The 9599-nt window shown below is 43.5% G+C and overlaps 1 long non-coding RNA gene across 1 annotated transcript; it reads right to left on the bottom strand.

Moving 5' to 3' along the window:
- Nucleotides 1–1711: 1711 nt before the first annotated feature.
- LOC103907802 lies at nucleotides 1712–3889 on the bottom strand. Its single transcript, XR_658118.1, has 2 exons — nucleotides 3672–3889; nucleotides 1712–2424 (listed from the first exon to the last, which is right to left on the bottom strand). It is a non-coding gene; the product is annotated as an uncharacterized LOC103907802 (long non-coding RNA).
- Between the last annotated feature and the right edge of the window lie 5710 nt (nucleotides 3890–9599).

Genomic DNA, 9599 nt, shown 5'->3' with positions numbered 1-9599 from the left:
TCTGGGTTCTGGGCGCAGAAACATAGAGGAACTGAATCTCGAGGCTGTTTGTTTCCTCATCAGTTGTTTTAATGAAGCAGAATAATTCCATTACTCTCTACAGAGAGGACAGGCAGTCTATCTTGTCCTTCTGAGGTCTGTTTGCTTGTTCATAATTTGCAGTGGTGATCTTGAAAAAGCTGGTATAGTTTACAACAAGGCACTCTTTGGAAAGGAGATACATCACTGCGAATTACTTGCTTAAGCAGACCACTCTCCCCATCACCCAGTGCAAAAGGCCTGTAAGCTAATTTCCAGTCTACCTGGTGTCCTAAGTCCATGTCAGTCTGCTGTTTGCAGTAAAGGAGCTCATTCAGTTTATTCGCGTCCGTAAAATGCCAGCTACACCTTGGTGTCCAGTGACCCTGGTTGCCTTGGCTGCAAAGAGATGGCAGGGGCATTTCAGGATCTTGTGCCAGCAAAAGAAGCAGCATTAGAATGAAACAGGGAGGAGGATGCTGTGTTATACAAGACATCCAGGAAAGAAATTATGCAGGACACTAGCAACATCCTGCAAGACAAGCAGACTTCTAAGCATTGTTTCAGATGCTGGCAGTGTCTGAAACATCACAGGAGGATGATGCTGTGACTGCTTTTGTGCTTCAGCATCTCCACCAGGAGACAGCTCACAAGATGCTTACACTGAAAAGCAGGAAACAGCTGGCTGGAAGTTAGGATTTCACAGCAGAAATGGTCCATAGGAGTGATCCAACCACCAGGCACAAGTGTGCACTGGAAGAGTTTGAAACACATGTCTTACAAGCAACTGCGGCTCACCCTTTAAAATAGCCTTTCAATTGGATCAATGAAGACTCAGTTCAGAGAAGCGATGGGGTAACATACATCCTGCTGAGTTTGTCAGACGCTAGACTTCTTTGAGGATATTGCTGCTCCCTGGTCTGTCTCTCCTGCCCCATCCTGCACAGGCACATCTTTTTCTCCCTAAAGCCTATGTTGATGGATCTTCAAGGACTTTTCTCTCTGGTGTACTACTTTGAGACACCTTTGCAGCAAATCACGTGGCATCATTCAGCAAGAGACAAAGGTCAAACAACCAGCTTGGGAGTGTGCTAGTAACATCATACTGCATGATTCCTAAAAAGGGCTCTAATAATTGGGATAATGTAAGGGACTGCCATAATAGCAAGCTGACAATTTAGTGTTGCTATGCAACTTGAGTTGTGAACAGACTTTCGCAGTTGCTTCTTGTTTGTCCGTTGAATGCTCAGTGACAGTGTCTGGCAACCTTCCCCCCTCATCACTTTACCTAAAGCAGCAAGAATTCATGTGCAAGTTTTGTGCCAAGGTGCCCTCTTCCAGCCACTAGTCTGAGCAAACTGTGATGCAGACACCTACAATACTTTTTCCAATCTGAATGAGATTCCTGTTGTGCCACACACACAGATAAACAGCGACATACATGCACACACATTTCTCCTTTCCTCTGATTCGTTGCACATCTTCCCCTTTTTCCTCCTTGACTACCCTAAGGTCATCAGATTGTCAAAGAAGAGCACTGTCTTTGAAAGCTTTTACCTTGCCATGTCCCAGCTCTTGTCATGCCAGCTCACGCTCTTTTCTAACTTTGTACATGAGGTTCCTTCAGACCTTTTTATCTTTCTCCTAACTGTTTTCTCAGACTCATACAAAGTGGGGACAGATATGGCTATTCGCTCCATCTTGTTTTATTGACCTGTCCTGATACTGCCTTGTCCTGTCTTGAAACTTTGACCAGTTTTAAAACCCTCAAGCAGTGATGCCTGCAGCCCTTTCCTTGGGACTCTGACAGTCTGACAAAACTCAGTGGTTAGGGAAGCTGACCTGCTCTTCTCCCTGGCTGAAACCTGACTACTCCTAGTGACATGTCTTTGTGCCACCTTCAAAAGTTCTCCCTTGCATGCTGGTGTCACATGAATATCAAGGTGATGGCTATTCTGCATCACTATTAACCACTACTCATTCCCTACAATCCTTTGATATCACTTCCCAGACAACCCTTGCAGTCCTCACTCAATTTGTTGCTTTTCTCTGAATTCCTTTGCTTTCCACAGTCTGTTTCATGGTGTTGCTTGTGTGATGTTTAATAGTCGCAGCTCAGAGTTGGCTGCATTTCAGTGGTAGGAGGGGGAACACAGTGAACTGTGAACTGAAACTCCATATAATGTTGTTAGAGATGAGAACAAGTAAAGGAGGGCTTGCTATGCATGCTATCTCCAGAAAAACATCTTTGCAAATGTGTATCTGTGCAGGCATTGTTGAGATAGGGATTACGTTATGCAGAAAGGAAGAGGAGCTGACTGACAGTAGAGATTTGCAGTCCATATTGATGTTTCACAATTGTACATCTGTCTGCAGAACAGCCATGGAGCTCTCGAAGTCATTGCACTAAAAAAAAAATAAGGAAAGATAAATCAATAACTTCACTTACCCTTTTACCACAGCTCAGAGGGTGGAGGAGGAGAGTGTCATAACAGCTCACACTAGTGAGAAAATTTTAATTGAAACAGTCTTCAGCCAGAAAATACTATTTTGATAAAATCAACATTTTTCACAAAATCATAACAAAAAATCCCTATGGAAAAGGAGGCTCAAACAACATTTTCTGTACTGGAAAGATTGCCTTAGGGAAAAAAATGCCAGATTTTCTTTCAAATTAAAATACTAATTTTGAAAGCAACCTTATATTTTCTTATCATATTCTACTGCTTGTATTGTTTTTACATTCTTCAGTTAATAATGGGAGACACTGATATGTTCAATATCCTGCCATTAGCCTGGAATCAGGTTTCTAGGATATTAAAAACAATTGGTCCCTAACTAGTACCCAACACATTTCTTCTTCAGAGTGTAAAAATTTAAATTGTTTTATTCAGCACAGACTAATAAAGCTGGTACTGCTTTTGATAGAAAACTGATTTCTTGGTAGAAAAATCACTTGTTTTGGAAATAAAATATCACCTGTACTAAATTATATAACAGAATATTAATTATGATATTCATGGTATGCTATGTTACTGGTAGGACTGCATAACATGCCCTCTTATGAGACCTGATTTGGCATAACCTAACTGTGCATTACAACTGACAGGTGAAACGGTACCAAAATTTAACTAATTTTCAAAACAAAACATCAGTTATTTTTCTAAAAGTATCTAATTGAAATGTTCATAATTTCCAGTTCTTAGGAATACACTGAAAACAGTATTTTTATCACTAAGAGTAACAAGAAGCTTTGAAATCATAAACTTTGAAATTTCTCTCAAAATGAACATTTCAAGTTTCATCTGGCTCTCAGTTAACCTGTGATTCATTCTTTGTACTAACTCTAAATCTCCCTATTTGGAATAATTTTAAGATTGGAGGCCTTGTCGAAAGCAATCGTCATAAATACAGCATGCACTTCATCTTAGCTGGTTCTACCAGCCTTTGTTGCTAGATAAATCATCTCATCAGTACTCACTTTCATTTCAATTTTAATACTTTTTATATGCATTCATGGGAATCTCAAAATTATTCCCATCAGGATATATAAATGAGGATAAAATAAATCAGGATAAATTAAATCAATCTTGCAACCCGACCACACCCAAGAACTAGGAAGGCTTCAACACTCTCACCGCAGCCCTGCTCACAAAATCCTGTTGCAGGGAGGACCTGGGATGGGACAGACACTTCTCCTCCATTCCTCTGCTCATCCCATTCTGCACCTGGAGAGCTTGGACTTTCCTTTCTAGCATGTGAGAGCAGCAAGAAAAGAAGAAGATCTCCCTTCTGAAAGCACAAGTCCTCTGCTCTTTCCGCCTTCAGCGACTGCGGTGAAACCGAAGCCCAAGGCCTCCACCTAGTGTCTGCTGGCAAGCTCGGCACACCACCCCGGTTGAAAATGTGAGATGCCAGTGGGTGCCCTGAAGCTTACAGATAAAGAGCAAAGGCTTGGTTTATTTTCGAGATGGGAATATTTTCCTTACAATACAAAAACGAGTCTCAGCTCACTATGAACCACGCAAGCCTCGTATGCCATCACCTAGAACTCAAACACTAGATTCTGGTTTACGTGTGGAGAATAAGATTATCTTTTTTTTTCCCCCCATCATACAGACCATGCTAAAATCCAAGGCATTAGGAGGATGCAACACAAAAGAGGAGAAGAGAAACTTGTTGGATTAGGTAGGACTGCTCTCCCATGCCTAAGGATATCTTCTTAAGCTTTCTCCGTGATGCTGCCTTCACTCTATGGTCAGCCCCTAAGAAAACTGAAGGACTTGCTAATACTTCAATCCCTACTAATTGAGAGACACTTAATAATTAGGCCTGGCCTCTAGAACAGATAAGTGATATATAGGCGCTTTCTTTCCACTTGTGTTTGACTCCCTGCTCCACCTTCATTACACAGACTTGGTGGGACTTTTGGCAGAAAAAAGAATCAAGGACCCTATCACCAATTGTTTCTGCCTATCCCTTTCTCCATCCCAAGAAAAGACAGCGTGTTTGCTGTTGGGGTTTTATTTCCTCAAGGGCAGCTAAAGCAGTACGATCTTGGCAGCTGTCAAAGCAGCACCCTTTCTGTTCATTGTCACCCTCATATACTGGCCCTTATGAAACTGTCCTCTACCTTCTCTGGTAAGTCCAGGTTTTAAAAATTTCTAGTGCAGGTGTTTCCAAGACCTTTTGCAAAAGGCTGTTCCTTCCCAGTTTTAAAATGCCTCTCTGGATCTCTTTGCTTCAGCTACCTTGGAGCGAGACTCCTTGCACTCCCCTGTGCTTTGGTTTATGGAGGCTAGAGGCCATGTTCTCCCTCCAACACCTGTTATTAGTCATTTGGGCAAGTGGGTGTGTATATGTAGATCCATACATTCACCCATTCACAAGAAAACTGTTAAAAGGAGCTCAGAGACTACAACGTGGCCCCAGAGCTTTTTAGAATATGGAGTCACGCTTGGAAACTGGAGTCACTGAAAGCCATAAAAACTCTCCAAGTCATGAAACCTAATCCAGCAGCCCCAGTGTCCCACTACCCCACTTCTCCTGCCTACAAAAGCCCATTTTCCTTCAGCTTCCCAGCTGCCTATTCTTTTGACATGTACATGAAATTCAGGATATGTTCTATGGGGTTTAAAGCCCATTCTAGCTGAATCTGTCTGTGTGCAATGTAAAGGTAAAAGGGAAAGAAGAAGCCACTGATGGAAGAAATGGTTGGAGCAGATGCGCACACATCACCCCTTGGGGATGATGAAGGCATTGTGCAATACAGACACTTCAGTATCCTGCTAGCATAAGACCACCAGACTCCTCTGTGGGAGTTCCACCACTGTACTGGTAGAAGCTATAGGGTAAAGACAGAGAGTATATTTTATTGACGTCACTAGCCAGCATTACTTAGAAGAGGGCTAATCACAGTTGCAAAAAGAACTGCCTCCAAGCTATTCTATTTATATTCCTACCAGAGCTACCATTGGTACCGTCATCCTGCTGCTGAAATCCTGACCCTGTCATTGCCAGTGTAGCCACAGACCTGAGAAGATCATTTCGGATCATTTCAGAATTTGGCATGTCTTAATACCAGCAAAAGCAGCATTGGCAGGGGGTGGAGTGTGCTATTTGCACAGGACCTGCGTCAGGATTGGCATTCAGTGGATAGCAAGACATATGAAGGCATTTTATCCCAATATAGAGAATAACGCATCTTCCTCTGCGTTGCTGGTGGTAACTTTGGCAGTCCAAGGAACAATGGTAATTGCTTGTTACTGTGGAAACAAGACCTCCAGAAATAACACTAATGAGCCAGCAGGGTCGTGGGAGAAACACAAGCATACTGTCTCCTGCAAACACACGTGATTTGGCTGCACACAAGAGATGCGGCTCTGGGGAGAGGATCAATGTATTTGAACACAACAGGCACCCAGCATCTCTGCTCATCCCCCATGCCAGTCTGAGCCTGCAAACAATTTAAGTGACTTGAAAAAAAGTTCAGATAACTTTGGAAATCATTGCTTTTCATCTCCCTGCCTGCCTTAAATTTTGGGGGAGTTGACTGGGAGATGCTCCCTTTGGAGGGAGCCATTTTGTGGTTTGTATAATACACCTGATAGGAAGGTGTCTCCAAAAATCTCGAGGGGGGGGAAAGACACATTGTTACAAATTTCCCTACCCAGTTCTGCAGATGCAAGGGATATGGGTAATCTGGGAGACATGTCTATAAGCGTCTGAATGGCAAGGTCCTTTTCCTAATAATAGTCTGTTGGTGATCCACCACTCCACTCAAAACAAGATGAAAGGAGGGAAGTGTACAGCAGAAGAGGGGAAAGGGGGTAGGAGACACCAGAAAGCTTACTGAAGCCTCAGCACACCATGTCTTTTTCCCCTTTCATGCTGTGTTGCCCTTGACAAAGAGAGGAGAACATGGTGTAAAGGAAGCGAGATGGTGGATGGCAACCTGTGAACGCAGGTATTTCATGCTCCACATTCTTCTACCTTGTAAAGTCCAAAAAATGCTGCTTTCTGCCCCCAGGCCCTACTGGCGCAGCAGCGTGGTGGTTGGCTGCATATTTATAGTCAGCTCAGCCTCATGTGCTAGGTGCCAGGAAGTGGACCTAGCGTTCAAACTGCCCTGAAGGAAACTTCCCTCTGCCTGCCAATGGCTCTGAGGCCTTTAAACTTTTTGCCAAGCTCTATAAGAGAAATGTTTTGCCCTTGAGAAGAGCAGGTAGGAGCTGGCAGCAGAAAACAGTACATGTGCCACCTAATGTTATAGCCTCACTGCTGCATTTGGGGTGGCCTTCCAGTAGCCCCACTGCTCACTCAACACTCCTTGCCAGCTCAAAAGGAGCCAAATTATGTTCATCAACAGCCCTCTTCAGCAGTTATTTCATCTATGTCAGGTGGGTCATGGGGCAAAACACAAGCTAAAAACCATTGAGAAAGGAATTGCTCATGTATGCAAGCCTCCTCTCAGGACTTTACCCCTATTAGGAAGCCACGTTCAGACATACTTCCAGTGTACTCAAATATACGCACTAACTGAGAGCTGATAGGGCCTTAACAGAAAGTATAAAACAGCTGCTTGGTTGTTTTCTAAAAAAAAATCTACTTATGAGTGAGATCGTAGCACAGGTCAGCTCCTTGGAGTAACTACTGATGCACAAGCTCTTTCCCCAGGATGAATCCAAGGTGGTTTTGCTTTTCTTGGTTAAGGGTGAAGTACTTCAGATTAGCAGACAGCACCAAGGAGCTGGAGTAACTACTGATGCACAAGCTCTTTCCCCAGGATGAATCCAAGGTGGTTTTGCTTTTCTTGGTTAAGGGTGAAGTACTTCAGATTAGCAGACAGCTACCAAGGAGCAAAGATAGGCACAGAAGCCAGAGCTGGCCCAGGCCAGACAACACTTGAAATCACACCCCGCCTTAATATGAAGGAATGTTTTTGATTGCCTCCACCCTACAGGGGAAAGAAAAGAAGGTGTAAATGACAGTCACAGGGAGAAGAAAGAAGTGGGTGTACTCAGATGACAGCGGTTTATTTACTGATAGCTCCTGTGGTGGGCCAGGAGATTCTCAAAAAGCAAACAGACAGGTAGGGTCACCACTTTGCTTATTGCACTCCCTCGAATCGTTTTTATTTAGTATTTATTTATTAGCTACACCAAGAAGCTTCAGATAAAATCAAGGCACTACTGCACAGATTAAGAACATCCCTGACACCAGTGCTTGCCACACTGTATACCCACACAAAAAGCAAAAGGACGAGAAGAAAGACTGTGTGTTGTCTACAGACTGGGACCTCAAGCAGAAAGACATGCAATGACTCAACCGTGGTTATCTCAGGAGTTAGTGGCAGAGCCAGTAGTTCACTAATAGCAACTTCAGTCTACTCAGCCTTTGTCCAGAGCTTTAATCATAAACTCCTCCTTTTTCCTGTAACCTAAAAGCCAGAAAGAGAACATGGGCAAGCAGTGGGAAGTAGTTTAACACATAAAATGGGAAATAAAAATCAGAAGTTAAATGATCAAGATGGTGATGTCTTTCAAATAATATTGCATTGACACAATATTGTGGGGGAGGGTTCTCTAGGGCTTTAATAATTTTATTTTCAGAAGGCTTAATGCACATTTGTGTCGGGTTTTTTCCCTTCAAAAATACAAAAAAACCCACTCAACCAAAAAAACAACCTGTTTAAGGCCCAAGTCACTCTTACAGATGTACATCAAATAAAACAAAATAGAACTATGTGTATATTGAAGCCAGTAAATGAACAGCATACTCTCCAACGCTGAGCTGCTGGGACCCCACTTCAGCATTTCTGTTTCCCCAGCAACAGCGGGTGACGCTGCAGGCACCAGAGCAGAGTGCGGTCCAGCAGCTCCCGAAGAGCCGAGCTGGCTTGGAGCTGCAGCTGGGGAAGGATGGAGCCAGTAGAACAAGGGAGGAAATTGCCCCAAATGCTGCTCCTTTCAAAGAAAGAAAACAGGAGTTTAAATGTGTATGGCCTCCCTCTGATCTGGTTACATGAGCCGCTGCCCAGTGTGTAAGAACCTCATAGATGTTAAAGAAAGAGAGAAGAAATGAAACCCAATTTGGATAACAATTTCTGAGGTTGCGGCCACATATTTGCCTAGAGCACCCCACCCCTCCAAATCCAGAAGGTTACCATGGTGACAAATTTCAGCTGTAGGTGAGAAGAAAATGTTTCTGTATGAAAGCCATTTTGTAGAAACATAAAAACCAAAGATTAAGCCCCATCGCACCGTTTATAATCTTTGTTGCCATATATTCACAACTAGATGAGCTTTCTTGTCTCAGGAATGGTTAATCACAATGCAAATAAGCTGCTTTTGTTTTAATTCATATGTTCTGCTAATGGAGTTCATCTCCATACAGTAAAATAACACTCTCAAAATTTACCAAAAAATGGGGGTAATTCATTTGCTTCCAAACTGTGTCTAAGGGAGTTATTAATACTTCTGATTCTCAGAAGATAGATCTATTCCATTGCCTGACCGTGAATTAGAAGAAAATTACCTTAAATCATGTTTGGATCCAATTCATAGCACCTTAAGCACAGAGAGTCCTGGGTGCAGCCCACATCACGAAGGCACAGCAAGGAGCGGAGCGTGGCTCATATTATAGACTTCCTCTCAGTAACTCAGGGGAACGTTACAGCCCAATGCTCACGCATTCACCGGGCCCAAATCATATATCAGCTCATGAAAGCCACCACAGTAAACTTCCTCTGCTCCCGTCCTGGGATCCCCAGGTAATCGGCGTGTATTGAGCTGCCATTTCCTCAGTTGTCCCAGGCTGAGCAGCTCTGCTCCTGCTGGTTTAATTTCTCTCAGACTTAGCACAGGAGCAGGCATAGGCAGTCGCACAGCCTTGGACTATACCATATCATCACCTGGGAGCTGGGGGCAGAGTGCCAGCTGCTAGAAGCTCCTGTAAGATTACCGACCTTAACACCAGCGAGGATCTGGCTTTGTGGCATTCAGCGATGCCTTTCTCTGCAAACTCTTCCTCGCCTGCTGAGTCTCACATAGACACCAACGTGCCTGTGGCTGTAAAACCGT

Source organism: Aptenodytes forsteri, unplaced genomic scaffold (genome assembly GCF_000699145.1).
Source record: "Aptenodytes forsteri isolate BGI_AS27 unplaced genomic scaffold, ASM69914v1 Scaffold284, whole genome shotgun sequence".
Taxonomy (NCBI): Eukaryota; Metazoa; Chordata; class Aves; order Sphenisciformes; family Spheniscidae; genus Aptenodytes; species Aptenodytes forsteri.
Note: the sequence above shows the minus strand (reverse complement) of the source record. Positions and strands in the feature narration are given on the sequence as shown.